The sequence below is a fragment of the Pseudorca crassidens genome, chromosome 3 (genome assembly GCF_039906515.1).
Source record: "Pseudorca crassidens isolate mPseCra1 chromosome 3, mPseCra1.hap1, whole genome shotgun sequence".
Lineage (NCBI taxonomy): Eukaryota > Metazoa > Chordata > Mammalia > Artiodactyla > Delphinidae > Pseudorca > Pseudorca crassidens.
The window spans coordinates 156,196,998-156,220,398 of record NC_090298.1 but is presented as its reverse complement, the minus strand read 5'-3'; the positions used below and the strand labels follow the sequence as shown (position 1 = coordinate 156,220,398).

General features: G+C 42.6%; 1 long non-coding RNA gene across 10 annotated transcripts in view; it reads left to right on the top strand.

Annotated features, from left to right (window-relative positions):
- The window catches only part of LOC137222151 (uncharacterized), a 169,897-nt gene that overhangs the window by 35,870 nt on the left and 110,626 nt on the right, over window positions 1-23,401 (top strand). For 5 of the 10 annotated variants that reach the window (XR_010942353.1, XR_010942358.1, XR_010942356.1 and 2 more), the window contains exons 3-6: window positions 8,053-8,308; window positions 8,721-8,906; window positions 9,530-9,805; window positions 18,385-18,555. This is a non-coding gene — a long non-coding RNA (uncharacterized lncRNA). The remainder of the gene's footprint in view (window positions 1-8,052; window positions 8,309-8,720; window positions 8,907-9,529; window positions 9,806-18,384; window positions 18,556-23,401) is intronic. The other 5 variants (XR_010942357.1, XR_010942350.1, XR_010942352.1 and 2 more) reach the window with 5 other exon arrangements.

Below are 23,401 nucleotides of genomic sequence, written 5' to 3'. Positions count from 1 at the left end.
AGCATATCTGCTTGGGTGCCCCAAGGGCGAGTCAAACTCAACATGTGCAAAAGCAAGTCTGTGATCTCCCTTCTGTGCCCCGCCCACTTGGATCTCTTCTGCTGTTTCTTAACTCCAGTTAAATAAGCCAGAAATGTCACCCTGAACATACCCCCTCCTTCTCTCTTCCCGTTTCCAATCCATCACCTAGCCCTGATGGTTTTTTTCCCCAGTTCTATTGAGATATCATTGACATATAGCATAACGACTTGCTATATAAGGGGTACAGTGTAATGACTTGACGTACATATAAATACCATAAGTTTAGTTAACATCCATCTCATATAGTTACAAAAACATTTATTCTCCTTGTGATGAGAATTTGTAGGATTTGCTCCCTTAGCATTTTTCAAATATGTCCTACAGAAATGTTAGCTGTAGTCATCATGTTGTACATGACATCCCCAGAACTTATTTATCTCATAACTGGAAGTTTGTACTTTTGACCACCTTCATCTAATTCCTCTGCACCCTGCCCCCCCCAACCCTGATTCTAGTAAACACACATCTGTTCTCTTTTTCTATGAGTTTGGTTTCATTTTTTTAAAGATTCTACATATACATGAGACCATACAGCTTTTGTCTTTCTCTGCCTGACTTATTTCACTTAGCCTAATACCCTCAAGGTCTATCCATGTTGTCACAAATGGCAGAATTTCCTTCTTTTTAATGGACGAATAATATTCCACTGTATGTATATATCCCTCACATTTTCTTTATCCATTCATCTGCTGATGGACACTTAGCCTGATAATTTTACCTCATAAATATTTTTGAATTTGTCCACTTTTTTCTGTCATGACCACCATCCTAGATCGTTACTAAATACTTTCCTTTCTTGCTCAGACTACAAATGGTCCAAAACACCCCAATTCCTTTCCTTAAATTAATTTCAGCTCCCAAGTTGTCAAAAAAGGTCTTTGTCAAAAGGCACCTTGGATCACCCTCTCTTTCTCCTCCCACTGTTTCTACTCTGATATTGGCCTCTAGTTTACTGCAATGCTGAGGACTGTTAAAATCCCAACATTCACATGGTGCTTTCATTTCAAAGCACTTTTTTTTTTTTTTTTTTTCCGGTACACGGGCCTCTCACTGTTGCAGCCTCTCCCGTTGTGGAGCACAGGCTCCGGACGCGCAGGCTCAGCGGCCATGGCTCACGGGCCCAGCCGCTCCGCGGCATGTGGGATCTTCCCGGACCGGGGCACGAACCCGTGTCCCCTGCATCGGCAGGCGGACTCTCAACCACTGCGCCACCAGGGAAGCCCCTCAAAGCACTTTTGTTCTCATCATCTCATTTTATTTTCAACTGGCCCCGTGAGTGGGTCACAATCACCGCATTTTAGGGATCTTATCTGCCTTCCTTGGAAACAGTCTCAGAGACGTGGATCACCTCTTCTAAGGTCATCACTGGTTAGTGAGCAGGGCTCACGTCTGCTGACTCCCCACACTGACCTCACTGTTCCCCCCACTACTCAGAAGAGGACTTTGGATGAGCCAGATGCCCTTTAAGGCATATTCTAGGGCTAACAGTCTGTGATTCTGTGGTTTACAGGGACCAAGAGGAAGTTGCAAAAACATTTCAAAGAGAACTTTAGAGGTGAGGTTGAGAGAAAAGGTTCAAAGTGAAACTTGCCTTTCTCCACAAGTGAGTTTCACATCTGAAGCCTGAAGACAACAGATCAATTCTCTCTGCCTCGTGGCTGCTGCTTCTCTGGCCTCTCAGTGACCATGACTGGAGGTTGGCTTACCGCCTGATGGTGACCCAAGAAGGGCCAAGGGGTTTTAATCTTGCTTGGGGAAAAGATTGAACGTGGGAGGAATGAAAACCTCATGTTGTGCTAAAGAGGGTAATGAGAAGTGAAAATAATCCACTGTGAAGGAGCCCCTGTGACAAATTGAAATAGAAGCAGGTGAGCCGTAGGGATGGAGAATTTGAGGGAAGAAAGAGTCAAAGCAATGAAGGGCTAGTGATTTCATGTTCCCAGGTGCAATCCACATAGTCTACATCTGAGAACATAGCAGAAGTTTGTGTTTGTGGTATAGATTGCTATGTCTTCTTGTAGGTATGTGTGAATTAAGGGCTTCTCAAGCTGCAAAAAGATTGTTAATGGACTGAATGATCAGGAGGGACTCCGTTGATGAGATAGATGGTCATACTTCATGAACTTTTCATTAGGCTGGATACAAAAATATAGACATTTCCTTATCCTGGGTGTGAATATGACAAATGGTGAGCCTGTGGACATGTAAAGTAGGGATGGTAAACAAGTTTAATTTCCTGTGGTATCCCTGATTGTGTACATGGTTGTGACTGTCTTTTTTCTCTTTTCCAAATGTATAAAAGGTCCAGAACAGGGAAGACAGAAGACAGAAAGCAGATTAGCGATTGCTCAGAACTGGGGTTGTAGGGGAAGGAAGAATTGGAAGATGACAGGTAAACGTTACAGGGTTACTTTCTTTTAAATACCTTTTAACTCCCTTCAGCCATTTCTCCCCCCCTCCTCTGGCAACCACCAATTTGTTCTCTGTATGTATAAGCTTTTTTCTTTTTTAAAAAAGACTCTACCTATAAGGGAGATCATACTCTAATTTGTCTTTCTCAGTCTGACTTACTTCATTTAGCCCAATGCCCTTGAGGTCCATTTATGTTGTTACATATGGCAAAGTTTCATTCTATTTTATGGCTGAATAATATTCCATTGTAGATATATAAACCATAATTTCTTTATCCATTCATCCATCGATGGACACTTGGGTAGTTTCCAATATCTTGGCTATTGTAAATAATGCTGCATTGAACATGGGGTGCATGTATCTTTTGGAGTTAGTGTTTTTGTTTTCTTCAGGTAAATAACCAGAAGTGGAATTGCTGGATCATACGGTAGTTGTGTTTTAGTTTAGTTTTTTTTTTTTTTAACAAGTTTATTTTCTTTTTTAAAATTTTATTTATTTATTTATTTATTTTCGGCTGTGTTGGGTCTTTGTTTCTGTGCGAGGGCTTTGTCTAGTTGCGGCGAGTGGGGGCCACTCTTCATCGCGTGCGCGGGCCTCTCACTGTCGTGGCCTCTCTTGTTGCGGAGCGCAGGCTCGGTAGTTGTGGCTCACGGGCCCAGTTGCTCCACGGCATGTGGGATCTTCCCAGACCAGGGCTCGAACCCGTGTCCCCTGCATTGGCAGGCAGATTCTCAACCACTGCACCACCAGGGAAGCCCGTGTTTTGGTTTTTAAAGGAACATCCGTACTGTTTTCCATACTGGCTGTACCAGTTCACATTCCCACAACAGGGCATGAGGGTTCCCTTTTCCCCATACCCTTGCCAAAACTTGTTATTTCTGGTCTTTTTGATAATAGACATTCTAACAGGTATGAAGGGTAGTGGCTGTCTTGAACACTGGGATAAGGAAGATTTTAAAACCAAGCATGGGCTTCATGGGGAAATGTGTGATGACTGATTAGCAATTTCTGCCATGGTTGAGGAATGAGGCAGTGGGAGTACAAGTGCTGACCTGGGTCAGTGCTACTCAAAGTGTGATTTGCAGATGGATGTAGGTCTAGAAATATTTGTTACCCATGAAGAAATGAGTACAGAAACGGTAAGTAAGCATTTAAAAACTTTTATAGCAATTTGACATTGCAGCCTCATCCAAGTATATAATTCCCGTTATTTTATAAAGTATTGATCTGTGGCAGATTGAAAACAAAATTAAAACCTGGCCCTTTACCAGAGATAGTTTGAGAAGCAGTGACCTGATGGACTGTATTTGACCCCATTAGTTCCTATAAAATACTTTGGACTTGAAAAGCTTATGAATGCAGCCGAGGTCCTATACATGTTGGCATTTACGTGGACTTGTTGACTGAGCATGGGTGTTTGCCAGTTTTCCTCCTCTTGCTTGGCAGAAGGATTAAGGTAATAACTACTCAGAGATTGCCAGAAATGCCTTCCTGGACTTCTCTACCCATTTCTACTTTCCATTTATTCCATAAAGCCTTCACTAACATTGGCTTCTTCCAGTGGAGAGTCAGTGAGGCCAGCAAAGAGATGATGTCATAGAAGGGCCTGAAGGGTGATCAAAGAGAGGTGTCCAACGTCAGCTGTTGAATTGGCCTGGGTGGCCGCTGGGATCATACATGAAATCACCCATTCATTTGCCCATTGATGCATTCTTACTCCTTCATTCTGTCATTCAGCAACTCTTTGTGGAATGCCAACTATAAGCGTCAAAGTGCCAGGTCCTGGAGATATGATGGTAACCAAGGCAGACGCGTTCTCTGCTTTCATGAAACTGACAGTTTAGGAGGGGGACAAGTCTTAAAGCAATAATGTGTATGAGTGGTGATATAAATCCTGGTAGGTAGTCTGATGGAGAAGCATTGGTTTCTCTGAGAATATTTAGCAGGGACCCTATCCTAGCTAGGGCATCTTGGAAGGCCTCTGAGGAAGTGACACGTCTGCCGGAGTGGCTGGACCATGATGAATGACTGGAGAGCAAAGGAAGTGACTAAGATGGTCCTGGGGAGGTGGGCGAGGGACAGAAGGTGCAAGGCCTTGCAGGCTGCAGAAGGAGTTTGCACTTGATCCCAAGAACAGTAGGGAGCCTAATGGAATTACAAATATGGTTACGCCATGGTCTCTGCTCTCAAGAGACCATCAGCACAGTGGGGGAGAAAGATACCTAAACAACTACCTATAATATAATGTGATCTGGGTTGTACAGAGGTGTACACACAAATGGGAAATAATGGGGTTAGTGGACCGAAATGCTTTAACAGGTGAAATTTGACCCTGTCATTCTCCTGCTTTAAACACTTCGGTGGTTGCCTGTTGTGGTTAAAATATAGATGAGATCTTTCTGTATCGCCCCACATGGTCTGGTTGCTCCCTCAATCCCCAGACTCTTCTGGGGGCACTGTCTTGCTTCCTCCACTTCTGACCGGCATCCTGACTGATCATTCTTTAAGTCCCCAGAAACCACACACTTTCTTCCTATAGAGTGGCTTTTATTTATTTATTTAATTAATTTTTTGGCTGTGTTGGGTCTTTGTTGCTGTGCGCGGGCTTTCTTTAGGTGCAGCAAGCGGGGGCTACTCTTTGTTGCGGTGCGCGGGCTTCTCATCGCACTGGCTTCTCTTGTTGCGGAGCATGGGCTCTAGGCACGCGGGCTTCAGTAGTTGTGGCACGCAGGCTCAGTAGTTATGGCTCGTGGGCTGTAGAGCACAGGCTCAGTAGTTGTGGTGCATGGGCTTAGTTGCTCCACAGCATGTAGGATCTTCCTGGGCCAGTGCTCGAACCCGTGTCCCCTGCATTGGCAGGCGGATTCTTAACCTCTGAGCCACCAGGGAAGCCCTAGAGTGGCCTTTTGTTTGGAATGCACTCTCCCTAGGCCCCCACTGCACCCCTGTCTGCTTCACTCATTCTCTAATTTTTCAGATCTCAACTTAAATATCCCTAGTTCCCCAGAAGACCTTGTACTTCTCCCTCCAAGTGCTTAGGACAAGTAGAATTCTTTGTTTGTATGATTTGTTGTTTAATGTCTGTCTCCCCTGATGCGGTAGGCAACCGATACATATTGAATGAATGAATGAATGAAGGAATGAATGCATAAGAAGACAGCTGGCCTGGCCTGGGAAGGTAGAAGTGCTGGCATGAGAGAGTGGACATGGGGCATGGAGTTTGGGTCGAGGGTGGGGGAGTGGGCATGACTGGTCCCAGAGCACAGCTGTTCCTTCTCTGTTGGCTTTTCCTCTCTCCCAAGCATGTGTGAAATGAGCCACAACATGATGGGACTCTCTGAAAGGCCACTTTTGAGGGATTATGAGTGCCAATCCTTAGCTCTTCAGGGAAAGCAAGTATCCCAGGTAGATAAACCGTGCCTAGTCCTATCTCTGTGAATTACAAGAAAACCCTTCAACCTTAAAGTTGCTCAGGACTACAGAGCTTCTGTTGGGGTGTGTCATTTAGCAGGTGATGAGCATGTTGGAAGGCTGGGGGCTGGGGCTGTGGTCAGCCACAGCTGAGCCCTCCCTCGTCATTCCCCTCTGCCCTGTGTGAGTCAGTCCCTGCTGGCCTTAAGGTTTTGGTTCAAGAACTAAGAGGCCCATGTCTGTAAAATTTTCTCTGTGAGTCATCTATTGCCGTGTAACAGCTTATCTCCAAATGTCGTGGCTTAAAATAATGCATATCATTGACTATGTCTCATGGTTTCTGTCGGTCAGGAATTCAGAATACAGGGGGCATGACCTGTGTCTGATGCTCCAGGTCTGGGGCCTCAGGTGTGGGAGCAGGAGGGTTGAAGGCTGGGTGCTGGAATCATCTAAAGTCTCCTTCAGTTATGAATCTGGTGGGTGATGGTGTTGCTGGCCTGGGGACCTCACTGGGTCTGTGGGCCGAGACACCCACGTGTGGCTTCTTCATGTGCTTGGGCTTCCTCACAACATGGTGGCTGGATTCCAAGGGCAAGCATCTCAAGGGAGAGCCAGGTGGAAGCTGAATCCGTTTTAGAGCCTAATTCTCAAGTCACACAGCGTCACTTCTGCTACATTTTATTCATTAGAAGAGAATCACTAAATCCTCCTCATGTTCAAGGGGAAGGAAATTAGACTCCACTTTTTATGGGCATATTTGAAAACTACCACATTCCCTTCAACAAAAGTCCAGAGAGTACCCTGGAATAGCGGTATATGTTCCAGTGTAAAATAATGACGTCCGGGAATTTGCTGGTGGTCCAGTGGTTAAGACTCCACGCTCTCACTGCTGAGGGCTCTGGTTTGATCCCTGGTCCCGCAGCCACGCGGCCGAAAGAAAAAAAGAATGACATCATAGCAAACATTTCATTTCTGAGATTCTCTAGGACCCTACCCTGGGCAATGTTTTGACAGCTCCCCACATCCCCCATCTCCCTTTAGGAAGAGGCACTAATTTCTGAGAAGCTTCTCTACCCCTGATTAAATAAACATAGGACAGTCTGATTGTACTGTGTGTGTGTGTGTGTGTGTGTGTGTGTGTGTGTGTGTGTGTGTGTGTATGGTGGGGACCATCCACAGTTCACCTGAAACTCTGCAGACAGGCTACTCACTATCCTGGAACATTGGGAAGCTTCTCAAGGTTCAGTACACATTTCTGATATTTCAGAGCTGCCCAAAGACATAATAAAGAAAGAAATAAGCCACACTAATAGTGAAGAGTTACATTTAAGGGAAGGTTCTTCGACTGAGCTAGTTTAAATGTTAATTTTGTTACTCAGGAGGAGGCTTTGGAACTCCCTGTCATTATCAAACAATTAAACTGTAGTTCCTTATTAATTTTTACTGCTTTCCTAGGGTAATTAGTGGCACGTAATGTGAATTGCATCCCATTAATGAATAGATTTTTGAATGTGAGTGGGCAGAACCTTTTATTTGGCTATCCAACTAGACAAGGCCCACAAAAGGAAGAAAGGTGGACCCTTGCCAGAATAGAGGGCCTCTGCATGTCTCCCTGAGTCCAGGGTGAAGCCCGGCAGTGCCCTTTATAAAACATGTAGTCATCAAGCTTCAGGAAATATGATGGTCCTGGCGCCTTCCTTGAACTCAAAGTTGGCAGTCAGAAAAAGGATAGTTCTATTGGAACAAAGATTTGGAAACCAAAACCACGATATGGAGATTCCTGAAGTCTTAAAGGAAGACTCTCACTTGCGGATTCATCTTTTTGGTTTTGTTGAAAGTGCAGTTTATAAAGCACCTACTATAGGCCTGGTACTTTACCAGGCAACATGAGTATATTATTTAATTCTCCACACTCCTTCATGAGATCGCTATTATTATCTCAATTTCATAGACAAGGAAAACTCATCTTGGGCTTAAAAACATGAGATCATATATTAAGTGACAGATCTTGGCCCTGAGGCCAAGTCCAGCTGAGTCTCAAGCCCCAATTCTCAACCACTGCATCACTGCCTGATGGTCGGGCCATATCTTTATTCATATCCTCTGTTGCATCACTCTGATTTATTTTAACATTTTTCTTGTTTGCAGATTCTATAACTAACAAAATTGAACACAAGTGTTAAAGGACCTTAGAGATGTAATGTGATCCCTTCATCGTTTTTTTTTTTTTCCCACTTCATCTTATAAATGAGAAAATTGAGGCCCCGGGAGGAGAAGGGACTGTTGACTGAAAACAGATGCACAACCTAAAAGTTGAGAATTATGTTTTATTTAGTGGACTTTCTGAGGACCTCAAGCCCAGGACACAGCCTCTCAGATAGCTCTGAGGGACTGCTCCCAAGAGGTAAGGAAGGAGGTAGGATATATAAGGGTTTTTGCAACAAAGACCAGGTTGTTGGAACATTAAAAGATTACCGTTAATTAAAGAAAACCAGAGAGCTCAAGTTAATGAATTTAGCACTTTTCTACGTATGGGAAGATGCAAGAGTCTGGGCTCACTGAACTCATTCCTTTGCTATGCACCTCAGCTCTCTGGGGCCAGTGTCCTGTTCTTGCACATCCTGAGTCCCCTCAGGGTGCACAGTTGGGGATGGCGGCCATGGCTGAGGGCTTGGCAGTGGGCAACCTGGCAGCCCGGAAGCCATTTGTCACCATGCTGAGTTCCTGCAGGGCTCACCACGGGGGCGGCTGTGGTGGATTGATGGCTGAAACACCCTTTGTTTACTGACATGGCAGGACACTTTTTTCATCCACAGGACCACCTGACCCAGTGAGAGAGTAGTGAATCTGGTTCCATGTACATCCTAGAGGTGGTCCTGGCTGCCAGCGGTTCCCCTGATTCCTACTCTGTTTGCAGAATCCTCAGATCCTAACAGAGAGGCTGACCTCTGGCTTCCTGGGTGGGCTTCTCACCAGCAGTGTCACCTGCTCTGAGACTCTAGGTAAGTCACATTCCCTGTATGGGAAAACCATAGCCAGCTCTGTCTTGTCCCCTGGCAACCCAAATGTCACCAGCCTGAAAATACAAATTGTGTTGGCACAAGTCCCCACCTGCCTGGATGATAGCATTCACCCTCTCCTCGGTTGACCTGGGGGTAGGTGGGGGGCAACTGCTGAGACCACAGGAAGCAAAACTGCAGATAAGGGGGGACTACTGTATAGGAGAGCCTGGATCCTGATGGCTTGGTTGAGTTGCCCAACCAAGCCTAAGGGCGCCTTCCTCTGGGCTTCTCACTTAAAAACAATCAATGCAGAATGGTTTAAGACATTCTTAACCTCTTTATCAGTTATTTCCGGCTGAAAGCTAGCCTAATAGATAGTAGCATGTTGAGTGATGGGACACAGTCCCTGCCCCGAAGGAGCTTACATGCAATCGCTAGATGACAGAGATGCCGGGCAGGGAAGAGAGCGGAGTTGTCAGCTGGGGCAATGCCTGGGTACCAGCTCAGCCGTTCTCTTCTGCTTATCAAAGGAGAAGAACAGCATTCCTTGCACACTGTGTCTCCGTTCAGTATAATTAAATTCCATCTCTATTTGCTTTTACTTTTAACTTCTAATTTCTCAGAGTAAATCTGAGCCAGGAAGAGCTGACCAAGGAAGCAGCTGCTCCTAGGAGCCTGGCCGGTCTGCAGGCGGCTGTGGTAGACTGCGAGCTCATTTAGAGAACACTTTGGGATCGATAATGATTTCAGTTCCACCAGAGGCAAGTGTTTGGAGCCAGTGACTGTGGAGGAGGAGTGATGCTTACATTCGGAGCGCCGGTGTCACGGGTAGAGGCTTTTTCCTTCTCGCCTTCTCTGCGTGGGAGAAGTCATCTCTTTTTTGGCTGGAGGGTTGCTAGGTCAGTCAGTCCTGGCAATTGTTGATTCACAGTTCAGATTTTCTCTCTCAGGTGACAAGTTTTGCCAAGAGAGAGGCAGTGGAGGGTGGTGGTTAAGAGCTCCAGCTCTAAGAATCCAGACTCTACCTCTTTACAGACCGTGTGACCTTGGGCAAGTTACTCAGCCTGGCTGAGCCTGGATTTCTTTATCAGTGCTCTGTGGATAATCACAGGAGACAAGGCTTCTGCTGGCCCTCAGCAGGCCTTCCATAGATCTTTCGAGGAGCATGGTCGCCAAAGGCTGGAATGGGGAGGGAGTGAATTTGTGGAATGCACAGAAATGAAAACATCCCAGCAGCTGGGGGCGTAACATCAGTAAAGGCACAGAGGTCAAACAAAACAAAATAAAAACACAAAACAAAACCCAAAACACGTTGAGGGAGGGGTACCCAGGGCGTTACCAGGAGGTGTTGAGATGAACTCTGTCTCCCTGCCTAGATCTGGTACTGCCAAGGTCCTGCCCTGTGAGAAGTACCTCCTGTTAAAAAAGGACTAAAACACTCCCCCAAACGTGACATCCATAAACAAATATTTTTAATGATATTCAAAGTTTCTGTGTTTTTAATGGAAGAAATAGGCACCTTTATGCTGTAGGTAGACAAGTATTCTATTAAAATATTTTAGTAGGACAATTGTCAGTATGAATCAAGAGCCCTAAAAGTGATCACATCCTTTGACTTGGCAGTTCCACTTTCAGGAAATGATTAAAGGAACTAAGATTATGGTTGTGAGAAATTTAGTTCACATGCTTTTGGCACAGTGTTGTAAAAATAGAGAGGAACTGTCCAATAATTTCTTAAATTCTGGTGAATCTGTAAGTGGAATACCATGTTACCATTAAAAAATGTAGAACATTGCTTTTTAAAAAAATGTTATTGAAGTATAGTTGATTTAAAATGTTGTGTTAATTTCTGCTCTACAGCCAGGTGATTCAGTTATATATATATATATATACATTCTTTTTCATGTTCTTTTCCATCATGGTTTATCACAGCATATTGAATATAGTTCCTTGTGCTATACAGTAGGACCTTGTTGTTTATCCATCCTATATATAATAGTTTGCATCTGCTAATTCCAAACTCTCAATCCTTCCCTCCCCCAGCCCCTCCCCCTTGGCAACAAGAAGTCTGTTTTCTATGTCTGAGTCTTTTTTTGTTTCGTAGATATGTTCATTTGTGTTGTATTTTAATTCCATCTGTAAGTGATATCATATGGTATTTGTCTTTCTCTTTCTGACTTACTTTGCTTAGTATGATAATCTCTAGTTGCATCCATGTCACTGCAAACGGCATTATTTCATTCTTTTTAATGGCTGAGTAATATTCCATTCTGTATATTTTTCACATCTTCTTTATCCATTCATCTATCAATGGACATTTAGGTTGTTTGCATGTCTTGGCTACTGTAAATAGTGCTGCTATGAACATAGGGGTACATGTATCTTTTCGAATTATAGTTTCTTCTGGGTATATGCCTAGGAGTGGGATTGCTGGATCATATGACATCTCTAATTTTGGTTTTTTGAGGAACCTCCATACTGTTTTCCATAGCAGCTGAACCAATTTACATTCCCACCTACAGTATAAGAGGGTTCACTTTTCTCCACACCACCTCCAGCATTTATTATTTGTAGATTTTCTGATGATGTTCATTCTGACTGGTGTGAGGTGATACCTCATTGTAATTTGGATTTGCATTTCTCTAATAATTAGTGATGATGAGCATCTTTTCATGTGCCTCTTGGCCATCTGTATGTCTTCTTTGGAGAAATGTCTATTTAGGTCTTTTGGGTTGTTTGTTTTTTTGTTACTGAATTGTGGGAGCTTTTTTTTTTTTTTTTTTTTTTTTTTTTTTTTGCGGTACGCGGGCCTCTCACTGTTGTGGCCTCTCCCGTTGCGGAGCACAGGCTCCAGAGCGCAGGCTCAGCGGCCATGGCTCACGGGCCCAGCCGCTCCGCGGCATGTGGGATCTTCCCAGACCAGGGCACGAACCCGTGTCCCCTGCATCGGCAGGCGGACTCTCAACCACTGCGCCACCAGGGAAGCCCCTGTGGGAGCTTTTTGTATATTTTGGAAATTAAGCCCTTGTCAGTTTCATAAAAAGTGTAGAACATTGTTGAAAGCCTGAGAAAAGGCTCAAGATGGATGCAGATGTGAAACTTGAAGACTGGATTATACTTCTGAGGTTTAAACCTGCTTCTACCACTTCCTAGCTGTGTGGCATGGGACAAATTACACAACTTCTCTGTGTCTAGGATTTTTCATCTGAAATAGGGGTCAGAAATCATAGTTGCTTTATGGGTTTATTATAAGTGAGATAATGCTTGTAAAACTTAGGGCAGTGACAAGTACATGGTAAGTGCCTCATCTATCGTTAAGTGAAACTATGAGGACATATTTCAAAAAAAAAAAGGAAGGGAAGCATATGTGCAAAAAAGAAAAAGAATTTATTTATCTATTCAATACATATATATTGAGTACCTCTCATATGTCAGGCTCTGGAATACAGTGGTGAACAGAAGAAGCCCAAATATCTGCATTAGCAGGGTTTACCAATCCGAAAGGAAGTCATCCTAAGGATCGCTGGGGGTGCCTTTGCAAAATGCAGGTGCTGGGAACCCATCCATACCCAGAAATCTGGATTCTGCAGACGTGCAGACATGCCCAGGAGTCTGATTTTGTGTATGCATGGGGAGATTCTGCTGCAGGCTTTGGGAGACTGTGCTGGTGGAGGTACCTCCGAGCGATGGTTGGAGAGGGATGAGGAGTGACTGGTTTTTTTCCTTGTATTTTGTAAAGTTTTAACAGTAAGTAAGAATATTTTTTAAAAAATTTTATACCTTTGTAAACGTTTTATATATATAAATATTCGGCAGCTCTGCCCCTCCAGTCTGCCTTCCCCCACATCCAGCACAACCCTTATTTCTTCCCCAATAGCAGAAGCACATTGCATAGATTCCAGATTAGGAAAGCCCTCTGGGAATGGGTAGTGGGGCTGTGATTCTCAGATACCTGCAATATCACAAAGGGAAGGTGGAAAATTTCTTGCCCAAATCATCTACTTTTACTTGAATCTGCTTCGGAGCAGGCTCTCTTATGCCAAAGCCCTCTTTAAAGATGCATTTCATTTGCTTTCTTTTTCCTGCAAATTCTCCTGACCTTGAGATTTCTCTGGTGGCTCTAGCAATTGGTGCTGTTTCCAGAGTCATTTGTATGGACACTGTGTAATGAGGAGGTAGGGGGAGAAATCTCCGCAGTCATCCTGTGCTTGTATCAGGTGAATTTATATTTTATGGGTTTTGGTCAGATTGATTTGTGTGAAACACCCTGGGGTGTTTGCAAATATGAAAGTTCTTGTAGTGCTGGTCGCTTGTTTGCATTTACAGGAAGAATATAAAGAAGAAAAAAAATTTGCTCTCTCTGTCGACAAACCCCATTGTCCCAGGAGCGTGGTAGAGAAGCAGATGAGGGGGTTCCAACAGGAGAGAAAATTAGAGGCAGGGAGATCAGAGATCAGGGTGAGAAGCTGCCAGTGAAGGCTCATCTGCCCCGGGAATTATTGACAGGTGTGGGCTGCATGTTTTTAAGTACTGGGTAGGTCTCACTAAAGAAACAGGTTAAGATAAACACAACTGCTATGATTAAAGGCTTTAAAATCTCTGAATTCTTTTATAAGTGGGCTCCATGGTCCTACCTTGAGTTCATTCAGCGAAACAATGTCCATTTTGGGCTGATCTTAGTAGTTACAGACACATAGAAGGAGTACCTGTCAGCTTGGTTATATAAATTGAAAAACATATCTTCCCCAACCCCAAACCAAACCAAACCAAACCAAATCAGAATACGTAACTTCTTGTATCAGTTGGTTCTGATGCCTGAAATACTTTTAGTGTGGTTTCTTTTGGTAAATTTAGGCACAGTAAGTATGTAGCATGCATACGGCTACTTCTTACTTCTGAGTTTATGACAGCCATCACTAATCAATTATAGTATTCTCTGCTGCTGAGGCCAGATGTCAGCACTAGTGCCTAATAATCTTACTTATAGCCTGGGCAGAACATTCTTTTGGGGTTGGTCTTAAGCATAGATAGGGTTGGTGTTTGACCTAACTAGTAGAAATTATAAGGCCTTCCCTACTCCACCAACCTTACCCCATTTAGCAACTCCATTCCTAAATTTCTCATCGTGATAGCCATCCCCCCTTTTTAATTGAAGTATAGTTCATTTAAAATGCTATGTTAGTTTCAGGTGTACAGCCAAGTGGTTCAGTTACATATATATATGTATATATATATACATATATATATATATTCTTTTTCAGATTCTTTTTCCTTATAGGTTATTACAAAATACTGAGTATATTTCCCTGTGCTATACAGTAGGTCCTTGTTGGTTATCTATTATATAGTAGTGTGTATATGTTAATCCCAAATTCCTAATTTACCTCTCCTCTCTCTTTCCCCTTTGGTAACCGTAAGTTTGCTTTCCATGTCTGTGGGTCTGCTTCTGTTTTGTATATAAGTTTGTTTGTATCATTTTATTTTTTAGATTCCACAAATAAGCAATATTGTGTAATATTTGTCTTTGTCTGGCTTATTTCACTTAGTATGATAATCTCTAGGGCCATCTATGTTGCTGCAAATGGCATTATTTCATTCTTTTTTATGGCTGAGTAATATTCATTTTATATATATATATATATATATATATATATATATATATATATATATATATATACACATATATACATACCACATCTTCTTTATCCATCATTTGTCGCTGAACATTTAGGTTGTTTCCAGGTTTGGGATAGCCATCCCTTTTGGATAAAGCACAACTGGCAAAGGCAAAGCATCTGCATTGCTTTTCTTACTGCAATTCCTCCGTGTTTTATCCTTGACAGGCACCAGTTATAAATCACAGCGCTCACAATGAGTTCAGGAGTCATCTTAGAATCTTTCTCAACACAGTATCACTTGCAGCTTCTACCAATAGATGAGATTTTGTATAAAGCAGGAAAGGTATTTGCCATCCATGGGTTTCTGGTAGTGAGGCGGCCAGGCATCTGCTTGTGAATTTTCCCATCTGATTAGTGTCATGGGGGAATGGGGGGAAGGGAGGGAATGAGGGTAGGCGTAAACTCTTCAGTCTGGTGTTTAAGACCCTTTGTGGTTTGGCCTCGCTTTCTATCTCTAATCAAAGAGCCTAGGTTTGCTCAGACAAGCATTCCCACTTGCTTCCATACTTCTTGTTTTTTTCCTTTCTTGGGTCCTCTGTTCACTGTTTCCCCCACTTGGAACACCCTCCCTCCTGTCCATCCAATTCTTGCTGTTATTTAAGGCTTAGCTCATGGTCCATCTCTTTTTGCTAAGTCTTTTCTAAATGCTAGCAATGCTTTCTTTGTGGTTTAAAGTCCCAGGACATTTGCAATTCATTCTACTCACTTGGTATCAAACATCTTCCCCTGAAACATTTGTTTCCTTTTAATATCTATGTGTTTGAATATTTTAGCCACTAGACAATAGACCTTGACAGCAGGGTCTGAGCCCTCATCTTCCATTGTGCTGAGTGTATATGTTGGGTAAGAACGATTTGTCTGTCCAGGGCTGGTGGAAAGAAGGGATGCTGGTGGAAGGTAAATGAGCCACACTTCAGCTGCTCTGCATTCTGGTTTAAGTCCCTCTCTGTTTCCATTTGAGGCCTTTGAAATAGGATTCAAAACATAGACTAGGATGTCGGTGGGTTTTCCCACAGAAAGCTAATGCAGTATTGAGAGATGATAAAAGGGAGGATCTGGAGGGTGCAGAGCAGCGAACCGCCAACTCCAGGTAGTGGGGCGGAGCACTGAGGGAAGTTTCACTTCCCTTTGGTTCTTCCCGCCCTAGTAGGAAGTGATGACAATATCCAACATTCAAAGTCATTTAATCTTCAGTCTTACCATTAGGGAGGAGTTGCATTTTATTAAAGCAACTATCTTCATTGTCATTCTGCCCCGCTCAGAATCCGGCGTCAGAGAAGTAGAGCTCATTTTGTATGTCTGAAATATTTCTTATAAGTTTTTAAAATAAATCTTCAGTGCTACATAAAAGTGATATAAAGTTCATCACATATAAATGCTTGCTTTCTGAGTGTTTTCTATATATTTCCAGATTATATAAGGATGTTTTATTCAAAACGATTCAAAATGATTTTCCTTCATTACAATGTCAACATATTTGTATTTTTATTTTACTTAGATAACAGATACACAAGTTCATAAAAGTATTCAATGAAAAATTTGTACCAGTCACTGAGCATATAAATGATCATTCTTTTTAGGGTAGTAGATACTAAGGCAGAAGTTATTGAGAACCAGAAGTTCAGTGGAGAAGCTGAAACCCAAAGGGCATGGGACTTGGCTAATGCCCTGGCTTTGTTAATACAACTTGAAAAAATTAGCCCCAATTTTCTTCCACATCCAGTTTCCATAGCTAGTTGGTAGCTTCCTTGATATCAGAGATCCAGCTTCTGTGATCTTTGACAAGAAATTAGACTAGTAAACCCCCCAGTCCTCATCTGTAACATGAAGAAGTTGGATGAGCTGTGGTTTACAAACTGTGCTCTGCAGGATCCTAGGGTTCCCTGGGGAGGGCAATAGGACAGCTCTCTACCAATCTCTCCCATTACAGCAGCTCTTTTTAATTACTGTTTTTCAGTGTTACAGTTAAGATTTGATTTGGAAAAAATGGACTGGATGATATCCAAGTTATTGTTCAGCTTTCAAAAATTCTATGTCCAGTCTTTACTCCTAAGGTCTAATTCAGTGAACAAAAAAGGGCTTAATTGGGGCTTACTTGTTGGAGAAGTGGTTGAGAATCTGCCTGCCAATGCAGGGGACACGGGTTCGAGCCCTGGTCTGGGAAGATCCCACATGCCATGGAGCATCTAGGCCCGTGAGCCACAACTACTGAGCCTGCGCGTCTGGAGCCTGTGCTCTGCAACAAGAGAGGCCGCGCACCGGCCCGCACACCGCGATGAAGAGTGACCCCCGCTCGCCGCAACTAGAGAAAGCCCTTGCACAGAAATGAAGACCCAACACAGCCAAAAATAAATAAATATTTTTTTTAAAAAAAGGGCTTAATACATTTTATTGGCTAAGAAAATAAAAGGAAACATTTTGTGAATAATGGCTGACATTGATGGGCTATCTATAATGTGCTAAATGCTTCATAATTATTACTTCATTTATCCCTCACCACAGCCCTGTGAGGCTTAATTCTTTTAGAGAAACAGATATTTTTAAGCAACTTGGATAGAGCATATTACTGGTAAGTGGAACTACACTGATATTTTAAAAGTATAAAGTAGTTATATTTGGGCTCCATGCTCAAAACCTTTGTGTACCATCGTAGTTTTCCCTTGAGTTCTCTCGTCCCCTTTATTCAAGAGTTCATAGCCCTCCTGAATCAAAGTTTTAAAGAATCTCAGGAAAAAAATGGAAAATCATTTCCCTAGATCTGGGCTCCTGAGGATGCTTTAATCATGCGACCCACGGGAGGCAGAGGACTAGATGAAATGACCCAGAGAGGTTAATTTCCAAGTTCCTCATTCTATGTTCTCATTCAGTGATGGCCAAGACGGCTGTTGCATGGAAGGCCATGTTTCTGAATTGACTTCTGTCTTCAGCATCCAGGGAACATGTGCCCTCTAATCACCTCCCCCCACCCTACCAACCCCCAAATGGGAATTATACACCCTCAGTGGTTCAAGATGGCAATTTTGGAGCTAGGTGGTGAGGCTAGGTTTAGGGCATTACATTTGAGTTCTTCCCCCTGTGGTACAGCTTTAACTAATGTTTCCAACATGTTCTCTTTAAGTAGCAGGAGACAATAAGGGAGCATCTGGAGTTTCCAGGAGCCTTGGAAAACAACTCATAAGTCCTCTTAGGAATCAGTGTGATAATTTCTCGGGGGTTTATACCAGGAGTAAGATCCGTGAGTGGTAGGTAAGCTACACTGACCCTGGGGTAAGGTCGGGTGGGGTACACGGTGAGCACTCGTACAATGCCCTCCAGAACGACCTTAGCTTTTCACTCCCGTGAAGATCCCATTCTCCCTTATCCTCACCGAAAGTCTGATGTGTCTACAGAGGTTTCTCACTGTCATTTTAATTTGCATTTGTCTGATTGCTAGGGGAGTTGAGCAGAGGATTATCTTTCTCTTCCATGAAACTGTGAGTTCCTCTAAGGCCGTGCGATAATCGTGTGTATCCTTGGCCTCTGCTACCCAGTAGGACCTCCTTACTTACATGAGTGCCCGGCTCGTCCCTCAGCAGAGGCTTCAGGTGTTCCAAATACAAGCTTTTTCTTGAAATTTCTTTAAGTTGGAAGCATCTATGTCTAGCTAGTGTCTGCCAGAACTGCAATCAGGATAATGACCAGAGTATTCATTTGTTTCTGTAAAATCAGAGAACTAGTGAACTTCAAGGACACGAAGAGGAATGGTCGGCTAATGACAGGTTTCACTCAGTAAACTGATTTCCTCTCTTGTTTTTCCTCAGTGTGATACGTCATCTTGTCAGCTTGCGTGCCGCTCACTTTTGATCTGTTTGAAATGCTTGCCTGGGGCCATCCGTGGGAAATCGTCTAGTCTGACCCATCCTGTCCCCATCTCTACACCAGTGGTTTTGAGCACTTTGGGGTCATGTGTCCCATTGATACTATGATAAAAGGTACGGACCCATTCTCTGGAAAATTCATGTGTGCACAAAATTTTGCACGTAATCTCAGTGGACGTGACACCTAAAGACTTATGTGGCAATTGTTTGTGCACTCATTTATTCATTTACTTGCTCATTCACTTATTCACGCGTTCATTCATTTATTGTTAGTTAATGCTGTGATCTAGGTGCTGTGTTAGATATTGGAGACCCATGAACAACAGTCCCTACCCTCAAGGAGTTTATAGTCCAAGCGTACAGGTGGTAAATAAACCACCTGTGATGGTAAATTTTGTGTGTCAATTTGATGGGGTTAAGGGATGCCCAGATAGCTGGTGAAACATTATTTCTTAGTGTCTGTGAGGGTTTTTCTGGAAGAGATTAGCATTTGACTTGGTAGACTGAATAAAAATGCCCTCCCCTGCACCCCCCACCCCAATGCTGGTGGGTGTCATCCAATCTGTTGAGGGCCTGACGAGTACAAACAGAGGATGGAAGGGCAAGTTTGTTCTTTTTGCTTGGCTGAGACATCCATCTTTTCCTACCCTCAGAAATCAGCATTCCTGGTTCTCAGGCCTTCAGACTTGGACTGAGAATTAACCCCTGGCTCCCCTGGTCCTCAGGCCTTTGGACTCAGACTGAATGACTCCACTGGCTTTCCTGGTTCTCCAGCTTGCTTTTTTTATTGTGGTAAAATATATACAACATAAAAGTCACCATTTTAACCATTTTTAAGCGTACAACTCAAGGACATTAAGTACATTTACAATGTTGTGCAACCATGCCACTATCTATTTCCAGAGCTTTTTCATCACCCCAAACAGAAAGTCCCTATTCCTCCCTCCCTTCTCCCCACCTCCTGGTAACCTTTGTTCTACTTTCTGCCTTTATGAATTTGCCTATTCTAGATACCTCATATAAGTAGAAGCCTACAATATTTGTCCTTTTGTGTTTGGCTTACTTCAGTTAGTGTAGTGTTTTTGAGGTTCATCCATGTTGTAGCATGAATTCAGAATTTCATTCCTTTTTAAGGCTGAATAATATTCCATTGTATATATAGACCACATTTTGTTTACCAGTTCATCTCTTGTGGACACTTGGGTATTTCCACCTTTTGGCTATTGTGAATAATGCTGCTATGAACATTGATATACAAATATCTGTTTGAGTCCCTGCTTTTTTTTTTTGCGGTAAGCAGGCCTCTCACTGCTGTGGCCTCTCCGGACGCGGAGCACAGGCTCCGGACGAGCAGGCCCAGTGGCCATGGCTCACGGCCCAGCCGCTCCGCGGTATGTGGGATCCCCCTGGACCAGGGCACGAACCCGCGTCCCCTGCATCGGCAGGCGGACTCCCAACCACTGTGCCACCAGGGAAGCCCTGAGTCCCTGCTTTTGATTCTTTTGGGTATATATCTAGGAGCGGATTGCTGGATCATATGGTAATTTTATATTTGACTTTTTTAGGCTATATATAATTTTCTCAGAAATTTTTGAAAGGATTTTCAAATTGTGCTTTGTAAATTACTTGGCTACTTATTTAGTTTATGATTGGTTATTTTAATTTTTATTCTATAAGATTATTATCCTTTTATTTTGGTAATCGTCTAGCACAGTGGTCCTCATATTTAAGCTTGTATCAGAGTCACTTGAAGGGCTTGTGCAAACAGAGCATTCATTGAACTCCATTCCCAGGGTTTCTGATTCAGTAGGTCTGGGGTGAGACCTAGGAGTCTTCATTTCTAGCAAGTTTTCAGACAAGGCTGATTTTGCTGTTCTGGGGGCCACATTTTGAGAACCACTGACAATGCATACTCAGGAATTCTTGAGGTAAAAATAGAACTTACCAGCTGTTTTCAAATGTAATAATTTTATGAATACTAAACCTAACAATTGCTGAAGCTGGCATGATATATTTTATAGACAAACACATTCGTTGCAACTTTGCAGTTTTATTTTTGTATTTTGTAATCAACATTCTTTTTTCAGGTCTTTAACATTTTTATAGGCCTCTCCCAAACTTATAGGCCTTAATTGTACCCAAAGTATTGATGGAGAGAATGGTTTTTCCTAACGCTTATAGATTTGCCTTATTAAAAAAAAAGAAGACTGGTAATTATCCCATTGTGTAGATGCATCATAATTTAATCACACCCAATCAATAAACTATAAGTTGTTTGCATTGTTTTCCTTCCAAACAAAGCTACAGTGAACACCTCTCTATCCCAGGGGTTCACATTTCTGACTGCCTGTTAAAATCACCTTTACTAATCAGTTTTCTATTCCTATCCTTGGGCCTCACTACCAGAGGTTCTGATTTTATTGGTCTGAGTTCATGCTGCCCAGGCATGAATAGTTTTTAAAAGGTCCTCAGGTGATTTTAATGTGTAGCCAGGGTCGAGGATCATTGTCCTACATGCAACTTTGACCACATGTGCTCTGTCTTGTCTGGGCCAGGACATTCCCTTGAGATCTGATGCTAACCGGGAAGAAGATTCATTGTTATTTTTGTAAGAAAGATGTTCAAATGATTGTCCCACAAGTGAAGACATGCTATGTTATTGCTGCATTGGCAGTGGGAACAACTGTCCTGCTGGTTCTCCTCTGCTCTAAAAACATGCACACTCCCAACCTTTTCTGTCACGGTTGCTTGTCTTGTAATTGCCAGGGAGGAGGGAAAAAGAGTGTTAAAAAGACAAGCTTCATTGCAGGAATCAGGATGGGAGTTCATTCCTTATCCTTAAGAGTCTCTGAATTTAGTTGTTTTCATTATTTAAATTCTAGCATTGAAGAAATCTTCAGTGTAGAAACATTAGGACAGATTAATAAGTGAAAGGAAAACTACCTAAGTGTCTATTTTCTATTTAATGAAGAATAATGAGAATCAAGTCTAATCATCTTAATCAACAGCAGTGTTCAAGCGCAAATGTTACATTTTGGGTTGAAGATGAATGACTAGCAACAGATGCAGAGATTTTTGTCACTATTGTACGTACTTGGAGACAGACGTGACTCTGTAAACCAAGCCGAAAAAACAAAGGTGATGTTCAAAATATATAACAGCTGGTATGGCATGGGGCCTGGTGCTGCTTGGGACACAGTTCTGGTCTGTTTTGACCAAAACCAGCCCTCCAAAAGCATTTGATGTGGGGGTATTAAGAGTCCCCTGCTTTCACAAGCCTACCCCACTTGCCTGTCACATTGCCTGAGATTCCACCCCTCACCTGAGTAAAAATTTTATCTTTCTTGTAAGATCAATACAGATATCTTTTGGAGGAGAGTATGTGTATATATGTGAGAACTTCATTTCCTAATAGCTTTTTACCCTTGCTATTGATTATTTTATAACCTGAGCAGGTTCCCTGTTGGAAATGTTCCCTGGTGGACTGGACATAGGATATAGATCAGTGTTGGTGGGGAGAGAGAAAATTCAGGACTCTGGGCTTCTGCCTGGGAGGAAAGGCCTCCCTCGTGTAGTGACATCATTAAGGATGAGGTGGAATGGGAATGGGAAGAGGACTTGAAGATCAACGTGGCCTGTTTTTATCATTTTGCCAAGCAATTAACTTTAGCAGAGATGCCTAGATCTGGAAGGAACTGTAGAGATCATCTCTTCCACATGCCCCAATTTATATCTCAGGAAGCTGAGCCCAGAGAGGGAACGTGACTTGTTCAAGGCCACACAGTTGTTTAGTTTGGCAACGTGGGAAGAATTTTAGTGTCAGAACTGGCTTTAAGGTGGGACTCTTCTGCTGTCCTGGGAAATGGGGCATACATTTCAAAAAAGTGAAAACATGTGAAGGGATGAAGAAGTCCAGAGTATGCCCTTGTTACATAAAAATTATTTTGAGCTGAAGGCATTTGAGATCCTGAAATCCCTTATCTGCCTAAAAGCAGAGCATCTCAAAAGAACTCAGTTGTCATAAATCCCCTCCCTGGGAGCAACTCTCTAGTCTTCTTGGAGATGTAAAGCTGGCACCACACCAAAACAGACATTATTACAAAACTATCATGTCCCCCATTTATTCTAAGTGCCCTTTCTTCCCTCTCTTTCTAAAAAGTCATTTGTTTCCCAGAAGTGCCCTTCTCCCCCTTCCTTTCCCCTATTAAGATGGTATATAAGCCCCTTTGGGTCACATCTTTTTTATGAACTCCCATGATTAAATCTGATTTTTCTCTTGCTACTCTGTCTGTCTGAGTTTAATTTGCAGGCACACAAAACAAAATGTAAGAGGTTAGAGAAAAAGTTTTTCTCCATGACACATGACTCATACAAAAGACAGTAAACATGTAAAGATTTTATTCAAAGAACATAGAGCTGGTTACAAAAAATTTAAGAAACACATTTATATAGTATGTTAGTCAAGGGAATGTGAAAATGAATTTGCTAAAAGATACAAAATTGGTTAATGTTCTACAGGGCAATGAAATTGTAACCTTTGGGACAGAAATCTACAAGTTAACATTATTTTCACAATGTCTGTTCTCTAAACAAGTAGTGAATGGCAAAATCATACAAAGTCCTAATTAATAATCCTCGGATGAGTCTGTTAAACAATGATACTGAAAGGAGGTACGTTTACTATGGTAGTTTATTTCCAAGTTTTGGGTAAGTTTGGCTTAGTATGGGAATGTGATGAAAAAATGTCTGAAGTACTCCTCAGTTGTTACTGTTTAGCAGGAAAATGTGCTTTTGGAGTGTTCTGGGTCCTTGATTATGTGAGAGTCCATCCATCTATACATCTCCTATGCACATACTGCAAGAGGAGGTGATCCTAGGAAAGAGAAAGTCTCATTCCATCAATCCTCCCAGTATCAATCAGCCAAACTGCTGAGGGTTTGAAATCCCGGACCCAGGAGGG